The following is a 26,880-nucleotide window of genomic DNA, read 5'->3' on the forward strand; positions in this document are numbered from 1 at the left end:
AAATAGGGATCTGTTGCTTTCTTCGTCAACGCTACAAAGGCCTTCTGCCAAGCCGAGTTAAAAGAACGGTGGGTCGTAATAAAGTTTCTGTAGTGTAGTGGTCATCACGTTCGCCTAACACGCGAAAGGTCCTCGGTTCGAAACCGAGCAGAAACAGAGTTTCTCTTTTGTGGGTAAACATGAACTGTTTGCAAAGTCAGGGGAGGGATTTAGTTATCTTTTCCTTTATTCGTTTTACAGCAAGCAATCACCAGGAGATTGCTGGCTGTGTACTTTTGCAAGTTTCCATAGTGTAGTGGTTATCACGTTCGCCTCACACGCGAAAGGTCCCCAGTTCGAAACTGGGTGGAAACAGGTACTGGCTTTTTCCAAATTTGCTTAAGCCAGGCTCTGCTGCATTCTTAGTCAACACTACAAAGGCCTCTTCTGCCAAGTAGTGTTAAAAGAAGAGAGGCTCCCCGTCAGGTTTCTGTAGTGGTCATCACGTTTGCTTTACACGCGAAAGGTCCTCGGTTCCAAACTGAGCGGAAACAGCTTTTTGCCTAGGACGTAAAACATTAATTGTTTGCATCGTCAGACGAGAGATTTAGTAATCTTTTCCTTTATAGGTTTTTCAACAAGCGATCACCACGAGATTGCTGGCTGTCTTCTTTGCACAAGTTTCTGTAGTGTAATGGTTATCACGTTCACCTCACACACAAAAGGTCCCCAGTTTTAAACTGTTTTGAAACAGCTGTTGGCTTTTTCAAAAATTGTTTAAGTAGGGATCTACTGCTTTCTTCGTAAACACTACAAATGCCTTCTGCCAAGTGGATTTACCGAGCAGAAACAGAGTTTCTCTTTTGTGGGAAAACATGAAATGTTTGCAAAGTCAGGTGAGGTGTTTAATTATCTTTTCCTTAGTTTGCTCTTCCACAAGCGATCACCAGGAGATTGCTGGCAGTCGATTCTGCGAAGGATTCCATAGTGTAGTGGTTGTCACGTTTGCCGCATGCGAAAGGTCCCCAGTTCGAAACTTGGTGGTAACAGCTGGTGGCTTTTTCCAAAATTGCTTAAGTAGGGATCTGTTGCTTTCTTCGTCAACACTACAAAGGCCTTCTGCCAAGCCGAGTTAAAAGAACGGTGGATCGTAATAAAGTTTCTGTAGTGTAGTGGTCATCTCGTTCGCCTAACACGCGAAAGGTCCTCGGTTCGAAACCGAGCAGAAACAGTGTTTCTCCTTCGTGGGTAAACATGAACTGTTTGCAAAGTCAGTGGAGGGATTTAGTTATCTTTCCTTTATTCGTTTTACAGCAAGCGATGACCAGGAGATTGCTGGCTGTGTACTTTTTGCAAGTTTCCATAGTGTAGTGGTTATCACGTTCGCCTTACACGCGAAAGGTCCCCAGTTCGAAACTGGGTGGAAACAGCTACTGGCTTTTTCCAAATTTGCTTAAGCCAGGCTCTGCTGCATTCTTAGTCAACACTACAAAGGCCTCTTCTGCCAAGTAGTGTTAAAAGAAGAGAGGCTCCCCGTCAGGTTTCTGTAGTGGTCCTCACGTTCGCTTTACACACGAAAGGTCCTCTGTTTCAAACTGAGCGGAAACAGCTTTTTGCCTTGGACGTAAAACATTAATTGTTTGCATCGTCAGACGAGAGATTTAGTAATCTTTTCCTTTATAGGTTTTTCAACAAGCGATCACCACAAGATTGCTGGCTGTCTTCTCTGCACAAGTTTCTGTAGTATAATGGTTATCACATTCACCTCACATACGAAAGGTCCCCAGTTTAAAACTGTGCTGATACAGCTGTTGGCTTTTTCCAAAATTGTTTAAGTGGGGATCTACTGCTTTCTTCGTAAACAATACAATTGCCTTCTGCCAAGTGGATTTACCGAACAGAGACAGTGTTTCTCTTTTGTGGGAAAACATGAAATGTTTGCAAAGTCAGGTGAGGTGTTTAATTATCTTTTCCTTAGTTCGCTCTTCTACAAGCGATCACCAGGAGATTGCTGGCAGTCATCTCTGCACGGGATTCCATAGTGTAGTGGTTGTCACGTTCGCCTCATGTGAAAGGTCCCCAGTTCGAAACTGGGTGGCAACAGCTGGTGGCTTTTTCCAAAATTGCTTAAATAGGGATCTGTTGCTTTCTTCGTCAACACTACAAAGGCCTTCTGCCAAGCCGAGTTAAAAGAACGGTGGGTCGTAATAAAGTTTCTGTAGTGTAGTGGTCATCACGTTCGCCTAACACGCGAAAGGTCCTCGGTTCGAAACCGAGCAGAAACTGAGTTTCTCTTTTGTGGGTAAACATGAACTGTATGCAAAGTCAGGGGAGGGATTTGGTTATCTTTTCCTTTATTCGTTTTACAGCAAGCGATCACCAGGAGATTGCTGGCGGTGTACTTTTGCAAGTTTCCATAGTGTAGTGGTTATCACGTTCGCCTCACACGCGAAAGGTCCCCAGTTCGAAACTGGGTGGAAACAGGTACTGGCTTTTCCCAAATTTGCTTAAGCCAGGCTCTGCTGCATTCTTAGTCAACACTACAAAGGCCTCTTCTGCCAAGTAGTGTTAAAAGAAGAGAGGCTCCCCGTCAGGTTTCTGTAGTGGTCCTCACGTTCGCTTTACACACGAAAGGTCCTCTGTTTCAAACTGAGCGGAAACAGCTTTTTGCCTTGGACGTAAAACATTAATTGTTTGCATCGTCAGACGAGAGATTTAGTAATCTTTTCCTTTATAGGTTTTTCAACAAGCGATCACCACGAGATTGCTGGCTGTCTTCTCTGCACAAGTTTCTGTAGTGTAATGGTTATCACATTCACCTCACATACGAAAGGTCCCCAGTTTAAAACTGTGCTGATACAGCTGTTGGCTTTTTCCAAAATTGTTTAAGTGGGGATCTACTGCTTTCTTCGTAAACAATACAATTGCCTTCTGCCAAGTGGATTTACCGAACAGAGACAGTGTTTCTCTTTTGTGGGAAAACATGAAATGTTTGCAAAGTCAGGTGAGGTGTTTAATTATCTTTTCCTTAGTTCGCTCTTCTACAAGCGATCACCAGGAGATTGCTGGCAGTCATCTCTGCACGGGATTCCATAGTGTAGTGGTTGTCACGTTCGCCTCATGTGAAAGGTCCCCAGTTCGAAACTGGGTGGCAACAGCTGGTGGCTTTTTCCAAAATTGCTTAAATAGGGATCTGTTGCTTTCTTCGTCAACACTACAAAGGCCTTCTGCCAAGCCGAGTTAAAAGAACGGTGGGTCGTAATAAAGTTTCTGTAGTGTAGTGGTCATCACGTTCGCCTAACACGCGAAAGGTCCTCGGTTCGAAACCGAGCAGAAACTGAGTTTCTCTTTTGTGGGTAAACATGAACTGTTTGCAAAGTCAGGGGAGGGATTTGGTTATCTTTTCCTTTATTCGTTTTACAGCAAGCGATCACCAGGAGATTGCTGGCGGTGTACTTTTGCAAGTTTCCATAGTGTAGTGGTTATCACGTTCGCCTCACACACGAAAGGTCCCCAGTTCAAAACTGGGTGGAAACAGGTACTGGCTTTTCCCAAATTTGCTTAAGCCAGGCTCTGCTGCATTCTTAGTCAACACTACAAAGGCCTCTTCTGCCAAGTAGTGTTAAAAGAAGAGAGGCTCCCCGTCAGGTTTCTGTAGTGGTCCTCACGTTCGCTTTACACACGAAAGGTCCTCTGTTTCAAACTGAGCGGAAACAGCTTTTTGCCTTGGACGTAAAACATTAATTGTTTGCATCGTCAGACGAGAGATTTAGTAATCTTTTCCTTTATAGGTTTTTCAACAAGCGATCACCACGAGATTGCTGGCTGTCTTCTCTGCACAAGTTTCTGTAGTGTAATGGTTATCACATTCACCTCACATACGAAAGGTCCCCAGTTTAAAACTGTGCTGATACAGCTGTTGGCTTTTTCCAAAATTGTTTAAGTGGGGATCTACTGCTTTCTTCGTAAACAATACAATTGCCTTCTGCCAAGTGGATTTACCGAACAGAGACAGTGTTTCTCTTTTGTGGGAAAACATGAAATGTTTGCAAAGTCAGGTGAGGTGTTTAATTATCTTTTCCTTAGTTCGCTCTTCTACAAGCGATCACCAGGAGATTGCTGGCAGTCATCTCTGCACGGGATTCCATAGTGTAGTGGTTGTCACGTTCGCCTCATGCGAAAGGTCCCCAGTTCGAAACTGGGTGGCAACAGCTGGTGGCTTTTTCCAAAATTGCTTAAATAGGGATCTGTTGCTTTCTTCGTCAACACTACAAAGGCCTTCTGCAAAGCCGAGTTAAAAGAACGGTGGGTTGTAATAAAGTTTCTGTAGTGTAGTGGTCATCACGTTTGCCTAACACGCGAAAGGTCCTCGGTTCGAAACCGAGCAGAAACAGAGTTTCTCTTTTGTGGGTAAACATGAACTGTTTGCAAAGTCAGGGGAGGGATTTGGTTATCTTTTCCTTTATTCGTTTTACAGCAAGCGATCACCAGGAGATTGCTGGCTGTGTACTTTTGCAAGTTTCCATAGTGTAGTGGTTATCACGTTCGCCTCACATGCGAAAGGTCCCCAGTTCGAAACTGGGTGGAAACAGGTACTGGCTTTTTCCAAATTTGCTTAAGCCAGGCTCTGCTGCATTCTTAGTCAACACTACAAAGGCCTCTTCTGCCAAGTAGTGTTAAAAGAAGAGAGGCTCCCCGTCAGGTTTCTGTAGTGGTCCTCACGTTCGCTTTACACACGAAAGGTCCTCTGTTTCAAACTGAGCGGAAACAGCTTTTTGCCTTGGACGTAAAACATTAATTGTTTGCATCGTCAGACGAGAGATTTAGTAATCTTTTCCTTTATAGGTTTTTCAACAAGCGATCACCACATGATTGCTGGCTGTCTTCTCTGCACAAGTTTCTGTAGTGTAATGGTTATCACATTCACCTCACATACGAAAGGTCCCCAGTTTAAAACTGTGCTGATACAGCTGTTGGCTTTTTCCAAAATTGTTTAAGTGGGGATCTACTGCTTTCTTCGTAAACAATACAATTGCCTTCTGCCAAGTGGATTTACCGAACAGAGACAGTGTTTCTCTTTTGTGGGAAAACATGAAATGTTTGCAAAGTCAGGTGAGGTGTTTAATTATCTTTTCCTTAGTTCGCTCTTCTACAAGCGATCACCAGGAGATTGCTGGCAGTCATCTCTGCACGGGATTCCATAGTGTAGTGGTTGTCACGTTCGCCTCATGCGAAAGGTCCCCAGTTCGAAACTGGGTGGCAACAGCTGGTGGGTTTTTCCAAAATTGCTTAAATAGGGATCTGTTGCTTTCTTCGTCAACACTACAAAGGCCTTCTGCCAAGCCGAGTTAAAAGAACGGTGGGTCGTAATAAAATTTCTGTAGTGTAGTGGTCATCACGTTCGCCTAACACGCGAAAGGTCCTCGGTTCGAAACCGAGCAGAAACAGAGTTTCTCTTTTGTGGGTAAACATGAACTGTTTGCAAAGTCAGGGGAGGGATTTAGTTATCTTTTCCTTTATTCGTTTTACAGCAAGCGATCACCAGGAGATTGCTGGCTGTGTACTTTTGCAAGTTTCCATAGTGTAGTGGTTATCACGTTCGCCTCACACGCGAAAGGTCCCCAGTTCGAAACTGGGTGGAAACAGGTACTGGCTTTTTCCAAATTTGCTTAAGCCAGGCTCTGCTGCAATCTTAGTCAACACTACAAAGGCCTCTTCTGCCAAGTAGTGTTAAAAGAAGAGAGGCTCCCCGTCAGGTTTCTGTAGTGGTCATCACGTTTGCTTTACACGCGAAAGGTCCTCGGTTCCAAACTGAGCGGAAACAGCTTTTTGCCTAGGACGTAAAACATTAATTGTTTGCATCGTCAGACGAGAGATTTAGTAATCTTTTCCTTTATAGGTTTTTCAACAAGCGATCACCACGAGATTGCTGGCTGTCTTCTTTGCACAAGTTTCTGTAGTGTAATGGTTATCACGTTCACCTCACACACAAAAGGTCCCCAGTTTTAAACTGTTTTGAAACAGCTGTTGGCTTTTTCAAAAATTGTTTAAGTAGGGATCTACTGCTTTCTTCGTAAACACTACAAATGCCTTCTGCCAAGTGGATTTACCGAGCAGAAACAGAGTTTCTCTTTTGTGGGAAAACATGAAATGTTTGCAAAGTCAGGTGAGGTGTTTAATTATCTTTTCCTTAGTTTGCTCTTCCACAAGCGATCACCAGGAGATTGCTGGCAGTCGATTCTGCGAAGGATTCCATAGTGTAGTGGTTGTCACGTTTGCCGCATGCGAAAGGTCCCCAGTTCGAAACTTGGTGGTAACAGCTGGTGGCTTTTTCCAAAATTGCTTAAGTAGGGATCTGTTGCTTTCTTCGTCAACACTACAAAGGCCTTCTGCCAAGCCGAGTTAAAAGAACGGTGGATCGTAATAAAGTTTCTGTAGTGTAGTGGTCATCTCGTTCGCCTAACACGCGAAAGGTCCTCGGTTCGAAACCGAGCAGAAACAGTGTTTCTCCTTCGTGGGTAAACATGAACTGTTTGCAAAGTCAGGGGAGGGATTTAGTTATCTTTCCTTTATTCGTTTTACAGCAAGCGATGACCAGGAGATTGCTGGCTGTGTACTTTTTGCAAGTTTCCATAGTGTAGTGGTTATCACGTTCGCCTTACACGCGAAAGGTCCCCAGTTTGAAACTGGGTGGAAACAGCTACTGGCTTTTTCCAAATTTGCTTAAGCCAGGCTCTGCTGCATTCTTAGTCAACACTACAAAGGCCTCTTCTGCCAAGTAGTGTTAAAAGAAGAGAGGCTCCCCGTCAGGTTTCTGTAGTGGTCCTCACGTTCGCTTTACACACGAAAGGTCCTCTGTTTCAAACTGAGCGGAAACAGCTTTTTGCCTTGGACGTAAAACATTAATTGTTTGCATCGTCAGACGAGAGATTTAGTAATCTTTTCCTTTATAGGTTTTTCAACAAGCGATCACCACAAGATTGCTGGCTGTCTTCTCTGCACAAGTTTCTGTAGTGTAATGGTTATCACATTCACCTCACATACGAAAGGTCCCCAGTTTAAAACTGTGCTGATACAGCTGTTGGCTTTTTCCAAAATTGTTTAAGTGGGGATCTACTGCTTTCTTCGTAAACAATACAATTGCCTTCTGCCAAGTGGATTTACCGAACAGAGACAGTGTTTCTCTTTTGTGGGAAAACATGAAATGTTTGCAAAGTCAGGTGAGGTGTTTAATTATCTTTTCCTTAGTTCGCTCTTCTACAAGCGATCACCAGGAGATTGCTGGCAGTCATCTCTGCACGGGATTCCATAGTGTAGTGGTTGTCACGTTCGCCTCATGCGAAAGGTCCCCAGTTCGAAACTGGGTGGCAACAGCTGGTGGCTTTTTCCAAAATTGCTTAAATAGGGATCTGTTGCTTTCTTCGTCAACACTACAAAGGCCTTCTGCCAAGCCGAGTTAAAAGAACGGTGGGTCGTAATAAAGTTTCTGTAGTGTAGTGGTCATCACGTTCGCCTAACACGCGAAAGGTCCTCGGTTCGAAACCGAGCAGAAACAGAGTTTCTCTTTTGTGGGTAAACATGAACTGTTTGCAAAGTCAGGGGCGGGATTTAGTTATCTTTTCCTTTATTCGTTTTACAGCAAGCGATCACCAGGAGATTGCTGGCTGTGTACTTTTGCAAGTTTCCATAGTGTAGTGGTTATCACGTTCGCCTCACACGCGAAAGGTCCCCAGTTCGAAACTGGGTGGAAACAGGTACTGGCTTTTTCCAAATTTGCTTAAGCCAGGCTCTGCTGCATTCTTAGTCAACACTACAAAGGCCTCTTCTGCCAAGTAGTGTTAAAAGAAGAGAGGCTCCCCGTCAGGTTTCTGTAGTGGTCATCACGTTTGCTTTACACGCGAAAGGTCCTCGGTTGCAAACTGAGCGGAAACAGCTTTTTGCCTAGGACGTTAAACATTAATTGTTTGCATCGTCAGACGAGAGATTTAGTAATCTTTTCCTTTATAGGTTTTTCAACAAGCGATCACCACAAGATTGCTGGCTGTCTTCTCTGCACAAGTTTCTGTAGTGTAATGGTTATCACATTCACCTCACATACGAAAGGTCCCCAGTTTAAAACTGTGCTGATACAGCTGTTGGCTTTTTCCAAAATTGTTTAAGTGGGGATCTACTGCTTTCCTCGTAAACAATACAATTGCCTTCTGCCAAGTGGATTTACCGAAAAGAGACAGTGTTTCTCTTTTGTGGGAAAACATGAAACAGCCGAACGCGCTAACCGATTGCGCCACAGAGACAGCCGCTGTTGCTTGCTGCCGCCGGATCACCGGTGTAAAAGCAAGGGTTAGGGTTAGTAATAGGGATTATAAACGCTCGCACTAACAGCGACATCTGTGTTGAAACATGTTTCCGGAGCTCGCAAAATCCACTCAGCCTGCGCGGCGAATGGGCACGCTGGAGCCCGCCACCCTTTTGGGAAGAAAGAGAGTCAACGGAGCCGCCCAACGTGGGGCTCGAACCCACGACCCTGAGATTAAGAGTCTCATGCTCTACCGACTGAGCTAGCCGGGCTGGTCGTGGGCTTCTTCACCGGGTCGGACCCAGTTTTCATCGGCCCCCAAATTACACAGGCGAAACGGAGGCACCGTGTTTCTACGGAACAGATTAGAGGTGTGTAAAAGACGGCTCATTCACTATTCCCTCTGTGCTCAAAACAGCCTGCTGAAAGCACAGCAGCAGCTGAAAAGGTCCGCAGCATGGCCTCTCTCAGTCAGCAAGGGGGCGGGGAGGCCGAGTGGTTAAGGCGATGGACTGCTAATCCCATCCTTGTCGTTCAGTTCCTTTAGCACTGGACCTTAATCTAGGTCCTGGGGACCCCATGCTGAACTTTTTGTGTGTCCTCCTTATCTAACACACTCAGTTCAGTTCTTTGAGTTCTCTACTAATGAGCTGATGATCTGAATCGGGAGTGCTAAATAAAAGACGCCACGTAATATGACGAGGTGGCCGAGTGGTTAAGGCGATGGACTGCTAATCCATTGTGCTCTGCACGCGTGGGTTCGAATCCCATCCTCGTCGTTCGGTACATTTAGCAGTGATCCTCGGTCCTGGGGACCCCACTCTGCAATTTTTGTGTGTCTTCCCTATCTGACACACTCAGTTCAGTTCACTGAGCGCTCTACTAATGAGCTGGTGGTCTGAATCGGGAGTGTTAAACAAAAGGACCGCGTAAAACGAAAGGTGGTCGAGTGGTTAAGGCGATGCAAGGCTAGTCCGTTGTGCTCGGCACGCCTTGGTTTGTGTGGGTTCGAATCCCATCCTCTTCATTTGATGCTTTAGCACCACTGAGAGCCCACCGGAACAGACAGGCCCAACCTGTTTACGATGGGTAGCGGCGAGCTGTGACTGTGCTGTAGTTTATTGATAACCGCCGCAAAGTCTTGAGAACATATTGACAAAACAACAAGTCTTCTGGCTCCGGCACGCTATGATCGGTGGACACCTCTTTGACGAGGACCAACAACCAGCCACGCCAATAAAAGGAAACAAAACGAAGCAAGACTATCTTTCTCAACAAGCCTCCAGAGAGACTGGCAAAAATTGCCGATGCTGACTGTATTTCAAGTCATCCCGGTGGGGTATTGACTTTGTGGCAACATGGAACTTTTGCATCTACATTAATATTAGTCTGTTTCTTCTTATTCTGAGGTCACCGTAGCCACCAGATCCATTCTGTATTCCGATCTGATGGTCACTACAGTCCCCCGGTTCCAGTCCGTACCAAGAGCAGATAGTGGATCAGCACCTTCAGCCGAATGTCAGCGGAAACTATGTCAACTAGATGAGACCCAGAGACAGATCATCAGTAAAGAAGGCATCCACATGCCACAGCAAACTACTCGAGCTGGTGAAAATGTTCACCAAACACCTGCCGCTGAATTCTTTTAAAACAAGCCAGATTATTGAAGGTGCACAAGATAAACGCCCTGAGAAAGCTGTGCCTCGCAACCCTAAGAATGGCATAGGCGTTAGTGGACACCTGACGCGCGTGCAAAACTCCGGCATTTCACACGTCCCTGGGTGGGCTCGAACCACCAACCTTTCGGTTAACAGCCAAACGCACTAACCGATTGCGCCAAAGCTGGGGAACAATAGTCTGTTAAGGGGGGGGAAGAAAAGGAAGGAGGGGGGAGAAGAGGGGAGAAGGGGGGAAAAGAGAAAAAGAAAGAAAAGAGAGAGAGAAAAGGAAAAAATGAGGAGAAAAGAAGTGAAAGGGAATTTTATCTCTTTGTCCTTTAAAGCAATGTTTTTGGAGTGTAAATTTACAATAAATTATCTGAAAAAAAAAAGGTTTTCTCTATTTTCCTGTACATTTATATGGGAGTAAGGATGATCACAGGCTTCCCAGTTCATATTACAGTGTTGCCATGGATTGAAGTGTTTACTGAATGTTTTATTTATCAGTAATTATCACATAAATGATGTCCAAATGAATGAAATCATTTTTGAAATGACAAATTAATATTTTATTAGATTTATATTACTGATTATTGATATTTTATTCAAAGTTTTTGCACTTTAAATATATTTCGGCTGTAGTTATGTTCTAAAACTTATAGTACAAAAAATTGTACATTTATGTATTAAATCATCCCCAAATTTATCAACATTTTTAAAAGGGCGTATAACTGTTTAATGATACTATAACAAAGACAAACAAAAAGAGTTATTTGATCATGACCAAACTTTTATTTTTCAATCAGTCACATCAATCACTATACATATAAACAAAACCGTCCAATGTCCATGGCTCTGTCTTGTGCATTAACTGCAAGTGAAATGAACAGAAAGCACAAAACTACGGTGACGCATTGCTGCCACACACTTATTTTTTTTCCCACTCAGCTATGTCATTATAACGAGATCTTTTCTCGTAAAAACGACATGTTTTCTCGTTAAAACGACATATTTTCTCATAAAAACGACATAATTTTCTCGTTAAAACGACATCTTTTCTCGTAATAACGAGATCTTTTCTCGTTAAAACGACATAATTTTCTCGTTAAAACGACATCTTTTTCTCGTAATAACGACATAATATGTCATACGATCTGACGTTCCTGTTATAGATGATATGATTATGTTATTGTGTATTATGCAAAGCGTTTGTCCACGCTGCCTTTTCCACAGTCCTGACATAAAGGAGGATGCACGCTGCTGGAGTTAGAATACACTAGCTATATATAGAAATAAACTGTTTTAATAATTTTAATGTATTGGTTTCAATTGTAGCTGCATGTTTATTAGGATTAATCTCCAATCTGCCCTCAGACCCAGAGGATTTAAGATGATCAGATCAAAACTGTTATTTCTGAATAATCGACTCTGAGCTTGGAATATTATTTGGATGAAAGTTTGATTTTACAGAAAATGTAAATAGTATCAGAAATAAATAAAAGAAAAATGACACACGGTTTGATCGTGTTATGATTATGATGATTTCGTTCTGTTTAAAAAATGAAAATAAATAAAGCCAGATTTTTTTTTCATGAAAAGAGAGCTTATGCTTTAATATTTGTGCGTGAGCGGCCCGGAAAAGCCACTTTTCGACTCAGCTTGTCTTTACGGTCTGTCCCATCATGCAGAATAAATGTTCGTCTGATGTACCGCTCTGGGCTGCGTTCTCCGATAACGTTGTCTCTTAGCGTGCTACGAAGACTCAAAAGGTACACCTTAACTACAGCTATACCTTTCCTATATGTGTTCTCCAAACTATACCTTAGGATATTGCTTAAGGTAAATCTTCTTAAGTGCGACCTTAGCAGGTGCTGTCCATGGTGGAGGTGCTGAATAGGTTGATATCGATGCCTCGGTGATCGATTGTGCGCTCTTTCTTTCACAGCGGTATAGGTAAAGTATTGAGAAAACAATGTTTTTTTTTAATAAAGAAGCGTTTTAGAAATAGTACAAACTGCATTTATCGGGGCTCAATGAAATATGTACATGCAGAAATACATGTGTATGTGTTTCAACTTATTCTCATCATTTTGCGTACGAATAACACGACTTTGCAATAGCGTGTAATGCATAAGCCAAAGTTCAATTTTGCGTGCATATGATACGCCAATCCTTCCAATTAACTTCAATGGAGAGAGGATGCGTATAAATACCACGCATCATCTTTTATATAGATGATATAAAAGATGATGCGTGGTATTTGTATGCATCCTCTCTCCATTGAAGTTAATGGGAAGGATTGGCGTATCATATGCACGCAAAATTGGACTTTGGCGTATGCATTACACACTATTACTCTCCACGCACGGCGCCGTCTTTGATTTAAAACAAGTACTCATGGTCTCGCTGCCATAGCTATAAAGTTTGTGTAAACTCATCTTTCTTTATATAGACTCATAGCCTTTTCTGTCAAATGGTTCGCCCGCTGATGTGCCTCGAGATAGTAATTAAAAAAAGCTAACAACCATGGAAACTTTATTAATGAAAACACTTCCATACACTGGCCAGAACTGGTCCCCCGACTGAGCCTGGTTTCTCCCAAGGTTTTTTCTCCATTTCTGTCACCTGTGGAGTTTTGGTTCCTTGCCGCTGTCGCCTCTGGCTTGCTTAGTTGGGGACACTTTCCAGCGATACCGTATACTATTTGAACTGAACTGGATGATGATATCACTGAATTCATTGATGAACTGCCTTTTACTGAAAATTGATTGTTTACAATAATGCGTTACTTACACACTATTGTGCTGTTTAAATACTGTGCAGTTGCTTTGACACAATCTGTATTGTTAAAAGCGCTATATAAATAAAGGTGACTTGACTTGACACTGGGTGTAGGCTATAACAACTTAAGTATTTTATGTGTAAAATTTTAAAGTAAAAAATGCAATTTTAATACTAAATCAGATTTTATATTAAATGTTCATATAAAATTTTCTATTTGTAATTAAACTGCGATGTAAAAAAGCTTTTTGCGTGGTGCCCACTAGCGGTATGAACCGCCAGCAGCGGTAAGGTATAGCTAAGAGCGCTCCAGACCAACCTTACGAACGTATGACTTACAGAAGGTATACTTAACTAAGAAGGTTTCGGAAAACACATATTAACGATAAGGTACTTCTTAAGGTACAACTTAAGAACGACGTAGCGTTAAGGTGGTTTCGGAGAACCCAGCCCTGCAAATTAGTCACAATAACGTTTCTTTGCAAGTCTCATATAAAGCTCACTGCACTTTTCGGGTCGGCGGTACCAGCGCGATCCCTTACTTTGTGATTACAGAGGAATGAAATATAAATGTCTGCTTTATTTTATGTACTTCCACAATAACAACAAAACGTTACAAATTGCCTTTGTAAAAATACAGGGTGCGCTCTCGCAATTTATGTCTCTCTATGCAGCTTGAAAGGTCTACTTCAATAAAAGAATCGAAAACAAAATTGTGTTTACTTAATTCGTATAAATCCAACAAGAGGTAGTGTACAGTCTTTCCCGTGTGAGTTCATTATCTGTTACCTACCATTGTGCTTACAGCCAGCGCAGCATATTTCCACAGTAGGCTATAATCCAGATGAAAAACCGGATTCGTGGCTTGATTCAGCTAAAAATAAAATTTAATAATATATAATAAATAATGTATAATTTGTATATAATCATAAGTATCAAGGCCGCCCAGGCATGTTAAATTAATATTCAAGCAATAAGCTCATGTGTTTTACCCACGAACAAAAATATGAAGAATCAAGCTTTTCGTTTTTCCGTTTCTCAAACAAAATGAAATAATAATAATAATAGGCTACTCAAATTGTTATTATGCTTATTATTATTATTATTATTATTATTATTATTAGGCGTATTATTATTTTTATTATAAAATCTTTTTGATTGATTTAACAGCAAATCGAAATATGAGCAGAAATAAATAAATAGAATTCATAATAAGGAAAATATAATAATAGGCCTAATAATAATAATAATAATAATAATAATAGCTTATTATTATTATTATTATTATTATTATTATTTCGTTTTGTTTGAGAAACAGAAAAACGAAATTAAGCTAGATTTGTTTGTATTTTTGTATTTGTATTTATTCTGCATGATGCGATAGACATGAAGACAGGTTGAGTTAAAAAAGTGACTTTTCATTGCAGCCCACATATAATTATTAAAGCATAAGCTCTCTTTTTACCCACAGACAAAAATACTAAACTGATTTTTTTTTTCATTGATTTTGTCCATTTTTGAAAAGGAACGAAATTATTATTATCATAATGCAGCCAAACCGTTTGTCATTTCTATTTTATTTCTTTATGATCGTATTTAAATTTTCTGTAAAATCAAACTTTCATCCAAATAATATTCCAAGCTCAGAGTCGATTATTCAGAAATAACAGTTTTGATCTGATCATCTTAAATCCTCTGGGTCTGAGGGCAGATTGGAGATTAATCCTAATAAACATGCAGCTACAATTGAAACCAATACATTAAAATTATTAAAACAGTTTATTTCTATATATAGCTAGTGTATTCTAACTCCAGCAGCATGCATCCTCCTTTATGTCAGGACTGTGGAAAAGGCAGCGTGGACAAACGCTTTGCATAATACACAATAACATAATCATATCATCTATAACAGGAACGTCAGATCGTATGACATATTATGTCGTTATTACGAGAAAAAGATGTCGTTTTAACGAGAAAATTATGTCGTTTTAACGAGAAAATATGTCGTTATTACGAGAAAAGATGTCGTTTTAACGAGAAAATATGTCGTTTTAACGAGAAAATATGTCGTTTTTACGAGAAAAGATCTCGTTATAACGACATAGCTGAGTGGAAAAAAAAATAAGTGTGTGGCAGCAATGCGTCACCGTACAAAACAATACAAATGAATAAAACTTTAAAATATTAATGACTCCTGTGCATGTTTTGAAAGTGCTAAAGAACAGAAAACAAAACTATACTTTTAAATAAAACTGTCTTAATGTCCATGGCACAAGTGCATTCATTGCAAGTGCAAAAGAACAGAAAGCAGAAAACAATACCGATAAATAAAACTTTATCCCCTTTCTTTTTTGGACTCTTATGGATGGCACAGAGCTTGAAATGGTCTCTATCAGGCGACAACAATCTGACCACTGGGCAAGTGGGGCAGTGGTGGTGAATGTATGCCTCTTCACGCTCTCCACCCCTGGAGTGAACCTGTGTCCAGCCTGCTCTGGTGTCTGACAGCAAACACCACTCTCTTCTTATCGTAATCCAGCAGGTTCTGCCAACTATATTGCCCACCTAAGCAGAGAGAGCATATAATACATGGCAAATGAGAAAACAAAACAAGTGGTAGTGTTAACATGTGACAGGTCAAGAAGAAAAAGTAGAGAAACTGACCTGCTGGTTGGTGAGAGCCAAAGATGGCTGATTACTGAGCTCTACAAGATACTCCACAAGGCTGTCCACTTTTGTCCAGCACACCAGCACTATCCAAAGCCTGGGAGAAAAAAAAAACAGAAATGAACAGCATTATGAGTACAGTGAAGTTTGAATTTTCCTAGAAATTTAACAATATTACATGAAACACAATTACATACATGCATACAAGATATTTACATACCACAGACTTGTCAGGAGATGCTGAGGCACCTGGCGTGAAGGAGGCATCAGGCTGAGTAAAGGAAGGCACATGCTGGGTGGAGGACAGAGAGAAGCTTGGGTCATCGGTAAGACTTGACACAGTAATGTCAAGTGTTTGGTCCTCCTCAAAGCCCTCGTCTTCTTCATCCTCGCCTTCATCCACATCCTCCAGCATGTTCTCTGTCTCTTCTGAGTCAGGGTCCACTACCAGGGGCTGTCCAGTCTGACTCAGGAAGTAGTCAACACCAAGCAGCTCTCCTATGAAAAAAACAAATATATAAATAATAATAAAAGGAAACACAAATACAGGATCAGTCAAAAGTTTGGACACATTACTATTTTTAATGTTTTTTGAAAGAAGTGCCTTATGCTCATCGATCCTGCATTTATTTGATAAAAATAAAGAAAACATCAGTAATATTGTAAAATGTCATTACAGTTTAAATTTATAGTTCCATAAACTTTAAATTTAAATTATTTCTGTCATCAACGCTGAATATTTAGCTATCATTTTAGAAATCATTCTAATTAGCTAATTTATGACCAATGTTGGACACAGTTGTGCTGCTTAATGTATTTTTTTATGTAATCTGTGATACTTTTTTTAGGATTCATTGAAGAATAAAAAGTTCAATAAAGAACAGCATTAGAAACTAGATAAAAAGTTTGTTAGCAAACTTTAAGTTGGCTTGAGAAAGCCTAGCCAGTAAGTTTTAAGTAGTTTTAAAAGCTTTTAGTTTAAAGAAAGTTTAAAGGTTTTCAGTTTGAAATAGTTTTAGTTTGATTAATAAAGTTTGAAGATAGATAGGCTAGATAGATATAAATAGTTTGAAAATAGATAGATTTATAGATATAAATAGTTACAAGATATAAATAGTTTGAATGTGAATAGATGCTAAGGTGTTGCTATATGGTTGCTAAGGTACCCAGGGTGGTTGCTAAGGTTTTGCTATGCGGTTGCTATGCGGTTGCTAGCATTATTTAAGCAAGACTAGCAAGTCGTTAACATGATTTTTAACATGACTAGCAAGTCGCTAGCATGATTTTAGCATGACTAGCAAGTCGCTAGCATGATTTTAGCATGACTAACAAGTCGCTAGCATGATTTTAGCACGACTAGCAAGTCGCTATCATGATTTTAGCACGACTAGCAAGTCGTTAGCATGATTTTAGCATTATTTTAGCATGACTAGCAAAGTCGCTAGCATGATTCTAGCATGACTAGCAAGTCGCTAGTATGATATTAGCATGACTAGCAAGTCGCTAGCATGGTTTTAGCAAGACTAGCAAGTCGCTAGCATTATTTAAGCAAGACTAGCAAGTCGCTAACATGATTTTTAGCATGACTAGCAAGTCGCTAGCATGATTTTACCATGACTAACAAGTCGCTAGCATGATTTTAGCATGACTAGCAAGTCGCTAGCATGACTTTAGCATGACTAGCAAGTCGCTAGCATGATTTTAGCACGACTAGCAAGTCGCTAGCATGATTTTAGCATGACTAGCAAGTCGCTAGCATGATTTTAGCATTATTTTAGCATGACTAGCATGATTGTAGCATGACTAGCAAGTCGTTAGCATGATATTAGCATGACTAGCAAGTCGCTAGCATGATTTTAGCAAGACTAGCAAGTCGCTAGCATGATTTTAAACATGACTAGCAAGTCGCTAGCCTGATTTTAACATGACTAGCAAGTCGCTAGCATGATTTTAGCATGACTAGCAAGTCGCTAGCATGATTTTATCATTATTTTAGCATGACTAGCAAGTCGCTAGCATGATTTTATCATTATTTTAGCATGACTAGCAAGTCGCTAGCATGATTTTAGCATTATTTTAACATGACTAGCAAGTCGCTAGCATGATTTTAGCATGACTAGCAAGTCGCTAGCATGATTCTAGCATGACTAGCAAGTCGCTAGCATGATATTAGCATGACTAGCAAGTCGCTAGCATGATTTTAGCAAGACTAGCAAGTCGCTAGCATGATTCTAGCATGACTAGCAAGTCGCTAGCATGATATTAGCATGACTAGCAAGTCGCTAGCATGATTTTAGCAAAAGACTAGCAAGTCGCTAGCATTATTTTAGCAAGACTAGCAAGTCGCTGGCATTATTTTAGCATGACTAGCAAGTCGCTAGCATGATTTTATCATTATTTTAGCATGACTAGCAAAGTCGCTAGCATGATTCTAGCATGACTAGCAAGTCGCTAGCATGATATTAGCATGACTAGCAAGTCGCTAGCATGATTTTAGCAAGACTAGCAAGTCGCTAGCATTATTTAAGCAAGACTAGCAAGTCGCTAACATGATTTTTAGCATGACTAGCAAGTCGCTAGCATGATTTTACCATGACTAACAAGTCGGTAGCATGATTTTAGCATGACTAGCGAGTCGCAAGCATGATTTTAGCATGACTAGCAAGTCGCTAGCATGATTTTAACACGACTAGCAAGTCGCTAGCATGATTTTAGCACGACTAGCAAGTCGCTTGCATGATTTTAGCATTATTTTAGCATGACTAGCAAAGTCGCTAGCATGATTCTAGCATGACTAGCAAGTCGCTAGCATGATTTTAGCATGACTAGCAAGTCGCTAGCATGATTTTAGCAAGACTAGCAAGTCGCTAGCATGATTTTAAACATGACTAGCAAGTCGCTAGCCTGATTTTAGCATGACTAGCAAGTCGCTAGCATGATTTTATCATTATTTTAGCATGACTAGCAAGTCGCTAGCATGATTTTAACATTATTTTAGCATGACTAGCAAGTCGCTAGCATGATTTTAGCATGACTAGCAAGTCGCTAGCATGATTTTAGCACGACTAGCAAGTCGCTAGCATGATTTTAGCATTATTTTAGCATGACTAGCAAGTCGCTAGCATTATTTTAGCATGACTAGCAAGTCGCTAGCATGATTCTAGCATGACTAGCAAGTCGCTAGCATGATTTTAGCATGACTAACAAGTTGCTAGCTTGATTTTAACAAGACTAGCAAGTCGCTAGCATGATTTCAGAATTATTTTAGCATGACTAGCAAGTCGCTAGCATAATTTTAGCATGACTAGCAAGTCGCTAGCATGATTCTAGCATGACTAGCAAGTCGCTAGCATGATTTTAGCATGACTACCAAGTCGCTAGCATGATTTTAGCATGACTACCAAGTCGCTAGCATGATTTTAGCTAGACTAGTAAGTCGCTAGCATGATTTTAGCTAGACTAGCAAGTCGCTAGCATGATTTTTAATATGACTAGCAAGTCGCTAACATGATTTTAGCATGACTAGCAAGTCGCTAGCATGATTTTAACACGACTAGCAAGTCGACTAGCAAGTCGCTAGCATGATTCTGGCATGACTAGCAAGTCGCTAGTATGATTTTAGCATGACTAGTAAGATAGATAGATAGATAGATAGATAGATAGATAAGGTTGATAGATAGATAGATAGATAGATAGATAGATAGATAGATAGATAGATAAGGTTTATAGATAGATAGATAGATAGATAGATAGATAGATAAGGTTTGATAGATAGATAGATAGATAGATAGATAAGGTTTATAGATAGATAGATAGATAGATAGATAGATAGATAAGGTTTGAAGATAGATAGATAGATAGATAGATAGATAGATAGATAAGGTTTATAGATAGATAGATAGATAGATAGATAGATAGATAGATAGATAGATAGATAGCTTAAAGCTTAATTGAGTATCAATGGCTTCTAGCAGTTTACATTAAACATAGTTCAAACAGACATGGACTTTTGGTCAATGAAAGTCTATGGGACCTTTTTATGATTTTTAATATTAATTTTTAAGAAAACCATAACTCAAAACAGTCTGAAAAGATATAGCAATCTAAGTCTGAACAGTATGAAGATCTGACCCGAGTTTGGAGTATGTAGCTTGAACGGTCTAGGAGGAGATAGTGTCTAAAAATTTTTCGGTAAAAAAAATAAGAAGAAGAAGAAGAAGAACTAGATAAAAAGTTTGTTAGCAAACTTTAAGTTGGCTTGAGAAAGCCTAGCCAGTAAGTTTTAAGTAGTTTTAAAAGCTTTTAGTGTAAAGAAAGTTTAAAGGTTTTCAGTTTGAAATAGTTTTAGTTTGATTAATAAAGTTTGAAGATAGATAGGCTAGATAGATATAAATAGTTTGAAAATAGATAGATTTATAGATATAAATAGTTAGAATATATAAATAGTTTGAATGTGAATAGAAGCTAAGGTGTTGCTATGCGGTTGCTAAGGTACCCAGGGTGGTTGCTAAGGTGTTGCTATACGGTTGCTAGCATTATTTAAGCAAGACTAGCAAGTCGTTAACATGATTTTTAGCATGACTAGCAAGTCGCTAGAATGATTTTAGCATGACTAGCAAGTCGCTAGCATGATTTTAGCATGACTAACAAGTCGCTAGCATGATTTTAGCATGACTAGCAAGTCGCTAGCATGATTTTAGCATGACTAGCAAGTCGCTAGCATGATTTTAGCACGACTAGCAAGTCGCTAGCATGATTTTAGCATTATTTTAGCATGACTAGCAAAGTCGCTAGCATGATTCTAGCATGACTAGCAAGTCGCAAGCATGATATTAGCATGACTATCAAGTCACTAGCATGATTTTAGCAAGACTAGCAAGTCGCTAGCATTATTTAATCAAGACTAGCAAGTCGCTAACATGATTTTTAGCATGACTAGCAAGTCGCTAGCATGATTTTAGCATTATTTTAGCATGACTAGCAAAGTCGCTAGCATGATATTAACATGACTAGCAAGTCGCTAGCATGATTTTAGCATGACTAGCAAAGTCGCTAGCATGATTCTAGCATGACTAGCAAGTCGCTAGCATGATTTTAGCATGACTAGCAAGTCGCTAGCCTGATTTTAGCATGCCTAGCAAGTCGCTAGCATGATTTTAGCATGACTAGCAAGTCGCTAGCATGATTTTATCATTATTTTAGCATGACTAGCAAGTCGCTAGCATGATTTTAGCATTATTTTAGCATGACTAGCAAGTCGCTAGCATGATTTTAGCATGACTAGCAAGTCGCTAGCATGATTTTAGCACGACTAGCAAGTCACTAGCATGATTTTAGCACGACTAGCAAGTCGCTAGCATGATTTTAGCATGACTAGCAAGTCGCTAGCATGATTTTAGCATTATTTTAGCATGACTAGCAAGTCGCTAGCATGATTTTAACAAGACTAACAAGTCGCTAGCATTATTTAATCAAGACTAGCAAGTCGCTAACATGATTTTTAGCATGACTAGCAAGTCGCTAGCATGATTTTAGCATTATTTTAGCATGACTAGCAAAGTCGCTAGCATGATATTAACATGACTAGCAAGTCGCTAGCATGATTTTAGCATGACTAACAAAGTCGCTAGCATGATTCTAGCATGACTAGCAAGTCGCTAGCATGATTTTAGCATGACTAGCAAGTCGCTAGCCTGATTTTAGCATGCCTAGCAAGTCGCTAGCATGATTTTAGCATGACTAGCAAGTCGCTAGCATGATTTTATCATTATTTTAGCATGACTAGCAAGTCGCTAGCATGATTTTAGCATTATTTTAGCATGACTAGCAAGTCGCTAGCATGATTTTAGCATGACTAGCAAGTCGCTAGCATGATTTTAGCACGACTAGCAAGTCACTAGCATGATTTTAGCACGACTAGCAAGTCGCTAGCATGATTTTAGCATGACTAGCAAGTCGCTAGCATGATTTTAGCATTATTTTAGCATGACTAGCAAGTCGCTAGCATGATTTTAACAAGACTAACAAGTCGCTAGCATTATTTAATCAAGACTAGCAAGTCGCTAACATGATTTTTAGCATGACTAGCAAGTCGCTAGCATGATTTTAGCATTATTTTAGCATGACTAGCAAAGTCGCTAGCATGATATTAACATGACTAGCAAGTCGCTAGCATGATTTTAGCAAGACTAGCAAGTCGCTAGCATTATTTAAGCAAGACTAGCAAGTCGCTAACATGATTTTTAGCATGACTAGCAAGTCGCTAGCATGATTTTAGCATTATTTTAGCATGACTAGCAAGTCGCTAGCATGATTTTAGCATGACTAGCAAGTCGCTAGCATGATTCTAGCATGACTAGCAAGTCGCTAGCATGATATTAGCATGACTAGCAAGTCGCTAGCATGATTTTAGCAAGACTAGCAAGTCGCTAGCATGATTCTAGCATGACTAGCAAGTCGCTAGCATGATATTAGCATGACTAGCAAGTCGCTAGCATGATTTTAGCAAAAGACTAGCAAGTCGCTAGCATTATTTTAGCAAGACTAGCAAGTCGCTGGCATTATTTTAGCATGACTAGCAAGTCGCTAGCATGATTTTATCATTATTTTAGCATGACTAGCAAAGTCGCTAGCATGATTCTAGCATGACTAGCAAGTCGCTAGCATGATATTAGCATGACTAGCAAGTCGCTAGCATGATTTTAGCAAGACTAGCAAGTCGCTAGCATTATTTAAGCAAGACTAGCAAGTCGCTAACATGATTTTTAGCATGACTAGCAAGTCGCTAGCATGATTTTACCATGACTAACAAGTCGGTAGCATGATTTTAGCATGACTAGCGAGTCGCAAGCATGATTTTAGCATGACTAGCAAGTCGCTAGCATGATTTTAACACGACTAGCAAGTCGCTAGCATGATTTTAGCACGACTAGCAAGTCGCTTGCATGATTTTAGCATTATTTTAGCATGACTAGCAAAGTCGCTAGCATGATTCTAGCATGACTAGCAAGTCGCTAGCATGATTTTAGCATGACTAGCAAGTCGCTAGCATGATTTTAGCAAGACTAGCAAGTCGCTAGCATGATTTTAAACATGACTAGCAAGTCGCTAGCCTGATTTTAGCATGACTAGCAAGTCGCTAGCATGATTTTATCATTATTTTAGCATGACTAGCAAGTCGCTAGCATGATTTTAACATTATTTTAGCATGACTAGCAAGTCGCTAGCATGATTTTAGCATGACTAGCAAGTCGCTAGCATGATTTTAGCACGACTAGCAAGTCGCTAGCATGATTTTAGCATTATTTTAGCATGACTAGCAAGTCGCTAGCATTATTTTAGCATGACTAGCAAGTCGCTAGCATGATTCTAGCATGACTAGCAAGTCGCTAGCATGATTTTAGCATGACTAACAAGTTGCTAGCTTGATTTTAACAAGACTAGCAAGTCGCTAGCATGATTTCAGAATTATTTTAGCATGACTAGCAAGTCGCTAGCATAATTTTAGCATGACTAGCAAGTCGCTAGCATGATTCTAGCATGACTAGCAAGTCGCTAGCATGATTTTAGCATGACTACCAAGTCGCTAGCATGATTTTAGCATGACTACCAAGTCGCTAGCATGATTTTAGCAAGACTAGTAAGTCGCTAGCATGATTTTAGCTAGACTAGCAAGTCGCTAGCATGATTTTTAATATGACTAGCAAGTCGCTAACATGATTTTAGCATGACTAGCAAGTCGCTAGCATGATTTTAACACGACTAGCAAGTCGACTAGCAAGTCGCTAGCATGATTCTGGCATGACTAGCAAGTCGCTAGTATGATTTTAGCATGACTAGTAAGATAGATAGATAGATAGATAGATAGATAGATAGATAAGGTTTATAGATAGATAGATAGATAGATAGATAGATAGATAGATAGATAGATAGATAGATAGATAGATAGATAAGGTTTATAGATAGATAGATAGATAGATAGATAGATAGATAGATAAGGTTTGATAGATAGATAGATAGATAGATAGATAAGGTTTATAGATAGATAGATAGATAGATAGATAGATAGATAGATAGATAGATAGATAGATAGATAGATAGATAAGGTTTGAAGATAGATAGATAGATAGATAGATAGATGATAGATAGATAGATAGATAGATAGATAGATAGATAGATAGATAGATAAGGTTTATAGATAGATAGATAGATAGATAGATAGATAGATAGATAGCTTAAAGCTTAATTGAGTATCAATGGCTTCTAGCAGTTTACATTAAACATAGTTCAAACAGACATGGACTTTTGGTCAATGAAAGTCTATGGGACCTTTTTATGATTTTTAATATTAATTTTTAAGAAAACCATAACTCAAAACAGTCTGAAAAGATATAGCAATCTAAGTCTGAACAGTATGAAGATCTGACCCGAGTTTGGAGTATGTAGCTTGAACGGTCTAGGAGGAGATAGTGTCTAAAAATTTTTCGGTAAAAAAAATAAGAAGAAGAAGAAGAAGAACTAGATAAAAAGTTTGTTAGCAAACTTTAAGTTGGCTTGAGAAAGCCTAGCCAGTAAGTTTTAAGTAGTTTTAAAAGCTTTTAGTGTAAAGAAAGTTTAAAGGTTTTCAGTTTGAAATAGTTTTAGTTTGATTAATAAAGTTTGAAGATAGATAGGCTAGATAGATATAAATAGTTTGAAAATAGATAGATTTATAGATATAAATAGTTAGAATATATAAATAGTTTGAATGTGAATAGAAGCTAAGGTGTTGCTATGCGGTTGCTAAGGTACCCAGGGTGGTTGCTAAGGTGTTGCTATACGGTTGCTAGCATTATTTAAGCAAGACTAGCAAGTCGTTAACATGATTTTTAGCATGACTAGCAAGTCGCTAGAATGATTTTAGCATGACTAGCAAGTCGCTAGCATGATTTTAGCATGACTAACAAGTCGCTAGCATGATTTTAGCATGACTAGCAAGTCGCTAGCATGATTTTAGCATGACTAGCAAGTCGCTAGCATGATTTTAGCACGACTAGCAAGTCGCTAGCATGATTTTAGCATTATTTTAGCATGACTAGCAAAGTCGCTAGCATGATTCTAGCATGACTAGCAAGTCGCAAGCATGATATTAGCATGACTATCAAGTCACTAGCATGATTTTAGCAAGACTAGCAAGTCGCTAGCATTATTTAATCAAGACTAGCAAGTCGCTAACATGATTTTTAGCATGACTAGCAAGTCGCTAGCATGATTTTAGCATTATTTTAGCATGACTAGCAAAGTCGCTAGCATGATATTAACATGACTAGCAAGTCGCTAGCATGATTTTAGCATGACTAGCAAAGTCGCTAGCATGATTCTAGCATGACTAGCAAGTCGCTAGCATGATTTTAGCATGACTAGCAAGTCGCTAGCCTGATTTTAGCATGCCTAGCAAGTCGCTAGCATGATTTTAGCATGACTAGCAAGTCGCTAGCATGATTTTATCATTATTTTAGCATGACTAGCAAGTCGCTAGCATGATTTTAGCATTATTTTAGCATGACTAGCAAGTCGCTAGCATGATTTTAGCATGACTAGCAAGTCGCTAGCATGATTTTAGCACGACTAGCAAGTCACTAGCATGATTTTAGCACGACTAGCAAGTCGCTAGCATGATTTTAGCATGACTAGCAAGTCGCTAGCATGATTTTAGCATTATTTTAACATGACTAGCAAGTCGCTAGCATGATTTTAACAAGACTAACAAGTCGCTAGCATTATTTAATCAAGACTAGCAAGTCGCTAACATGATTTTTAGCATGACTAGCAAGTCGCTAGCATGATTTTAGCATTATTTTAGCATGACTAGCAAAGTCGCTAGCATGATATTAACATGACTAGCAAGTCGCTAGCATGATTTTAGCATGACTAACAAAGTCGCTAGCATGATTCTAGCATGACTAGCAAGTCGCTAGCATGATTTTAGCATGACTAGCAAGTCGCTAGCCTGATTTTAGCATGCCTAGCAAGTCGCTAGCATGATTTTAGCATGACTAGCAAGTCGCTAGCATGATTTTATCATTATTTTAGCATGACTAGCAAGTCGCTAGCATGATTTTAGCATTATTTTAGCATGACTAGCAAGTCGCTAGCATGATTTTAGCATGACTAGCAAGTCGCTAGCATGATTTTAGCACGACTAGCAAGTCACTAGCATGATTTTAGCACGACTAGCAAGTCGCTAGCATGATTTTAGCATGACTAGCAAGTCGCTAGCATGATTTTAGCATTATTTTAGCATGACTAGCAAGTCGCTAGCATGATTTTAACAAGACTAACAAGTCGTTAGCATTATTTAATCAAGACTAGCAAGTCGCTAACATGATTTTTAGCATGACTAGCAAGTCGCTAGCATGATTTTAGCATTATTTTAGCATGACTAGCAAAGTCGCTAGCATGATATTAACATGACTAGCAAGTCGCTAGCATGATTTTAGCAAGACTAGCAAGTCGCTAGCATTATTTAAGCAAGACTAGCAAGTCGCTAACATGATTTTTAGCATGACTAGCAAGTCGCTAGCATGATTTTAGCATTATTTTAGCATGACTAGCAAAGTCGCTAGCATGATATTAGCATGACTAGCAAGTCGCTAGCATGATTTTAGCAAGACTAGCAAGTCGCTAGCATTATTTAAGCAAGACTAGCAAGTCGCTAACATGATTTTTAGCATGAATAGCAAGTCGCTAGCATGATTTTACCATGACTAACAAGTCGCTAGCATGATTTTAGCATGACTAGCAAGTCGCTAGCATGATTTTAGCATGACTAGCAAGTCGCTAGCATGATTTTAGCAAGACTAGCAAGACGCTAGCATGATTTTAGCACAACTAGCAAGTCGCTAGCATGATTTTAGCATGACTAGCAAGTCGCTAGCATGATTTTAGCATGACTAGCAAAGTCGCTAGCATGATTCTAGCATGACTAGCAAGTCGCTAGCATGATTTTAGCATGACTAGCAAGTCGCTAGCCTGATTTTAGCATGACTAGCAAGTCGCTAGCATGATTTTAGCATGACTAGCAAGTCGCTAGCATGATTTTATCATTATTTTAGCATGACTAGCAAGTCGCTAGCATGATTTTATCATTATTTTAGCATGACTAGCAAGTCGCTAGCATGATTTTAGCATGACTAGCAAGTCGCTAGCATGATTTTAGCATGACTAGCAAGTCGCTAGCATGATTTTAGCATGACTAGCAAGTCGCTAGCATGATTTTAGCATTATTTTAACATGACTAGCAAGTCGCTAGCATGATTTTAGCATTATTTTAACATGACTAGCAAAGTCGCTAGCATGATTTTAGCATGACTAGCAAATCGCTAGCATGATTTTAGCACGACTAGCAAGTCGCTAGCATGATTTTAGCATTTTTTTAGCATGACTAGCAAGTCGCTAACATGATTTTAGCATGACTAACAAGTTGCTAACATGATTTTAGCATGACTAGCAAGTCGCTAG

At 39.7% G+C, this 26,880-nt stretch overlaps 1 protein-coding gene and 14 non-coding genes across 15 annotated transcripts in view; 14 read left to right on the forward strand and 1 right to left on the reverse strand.

Annotated features, from left to right (window-relative positions):
• The window catches only part of ldb2b (LIM domain binding 2b), a 158,018-nt gene that overhangs the window by 97,432 nt on the left and 33,706 nt on the right, over window positions 1-26,880 (forward strand). The window lies entirely within an intron of this gene.
• Window positions 84-156, forward strand: trnav-aac (transfer RNA valine (anticodon AAC)). Its single transcript has one exon. It is a non-coding gene; the product is annotated as a tRNA-Val (tRNA).
• On the forward strand, window positions 282-354 carry trnav-cac (transfer RNA valine (anticodon CAC)). The gene has a single exon. It is a non-coding gene; the product is annotated as a tRNA-Val (tRNA).
• Window positions 1,336-1,408, forward strand: trnav-uac (transfer RNA valine (anticodon UAC)). Its single transcript has one exon. It is a non-coding gene; the product is annotated as a tRNA-Val (tRNA).
• On the forward strand, window positions 2,192-2,264 carry trnav-aac (transfer RNA valine (anticodon AAC)). The gene has a single exon. It is a non-coding gene; the product is annotated as a tRNA-Val (tRNA).
• Window positions 2,390-2,462, forward strand: trnav-cac (transfer RNA valine (anticodon CAC)). The gene has a single exon. It is a non-coding gene; the product is annotated as a tRNA-Val (tRNA).
• trnav-aac (transfer RNA valine (anticodon AAC)) lies at window positions 3,246-3,318 on the forward strand. The gene has a single exon. It is a non-coding gene; the product is annotated as a tRNA-Val (tRNA).
• Window positions 4,300-4,372, forward strand: trnav-aac (transfer RNA valine (anticodon AAC)). Its single transcript has one exon. It is a non-coding gene; the product is annotated as a tRNA-Val (tRNA).
• On the forward strand, window positions 4,498-4,570 carry trnav-cac (transfer RNA valine (anticodon CAC)). The gene has a single exon. It is a non-coding gene; the product is annotated as a tRNA-Val (tRNA).
• trnav-cac (transfer RNA valine (anticodon CAC)) lies at window positions 5,552-5,624 on the forward strand. The gene has a single exon. It is a non-coding gene; the product is annotated as a tRNA-Val (tRNA).
• On the forward strand, window positions 6,606-6,678 carry trnav-uac (transfer RNA valine (anticodon UAC)). The gene has a single exon. It is a non-coding gene; the product is annotated as a tRNA-Val (tRNA).
• trnav-aac (transfer RNA valine (anticodon AAC)) lies at window positions 7,462-7,534 on the forward strand. The gene has a single exon. It is a non-coding gene; the product is annotated as a tRNA-Val (tRNA).
• Window positions 7,660-7,732, forward strand: trnav-cac (transfer RNA valine (anticodon CAC)). The gene has a single exon. It is a non-coding gene; the product is annotated as a tRNA-Val (tRNA).
• Window positions 8,475-8,547, reverse strand: trnak-cuu (transfer RNA lysine (anticodon CUU)). The gene has a single exon. It is a non-coding gene; the product is annotated as a tRNA-Lys (tRNA).
• On the forward strand, window positions 8,973-9,054 carry trnas-gcu (transfer RNA serine (anticodon GCU)). The gene has a single exon. It is a non-coding gene; the product is annotated as a tRNA-Ser (tRNA).

This window comes from Garra rufa, chromosome 6 (genome assembly GCF_049309525.1).
Source record: "Garra rufa chromosome 6, GarRuf1.0, whole genome shotgun sequence".
NCBI classification, from domain to species: domain Eukaryota; kingdom Metazoa; phylum Chordata; class Actinopteri; order Cypriniformes; family Cyprinidae; genus Garra; species Garra rufa.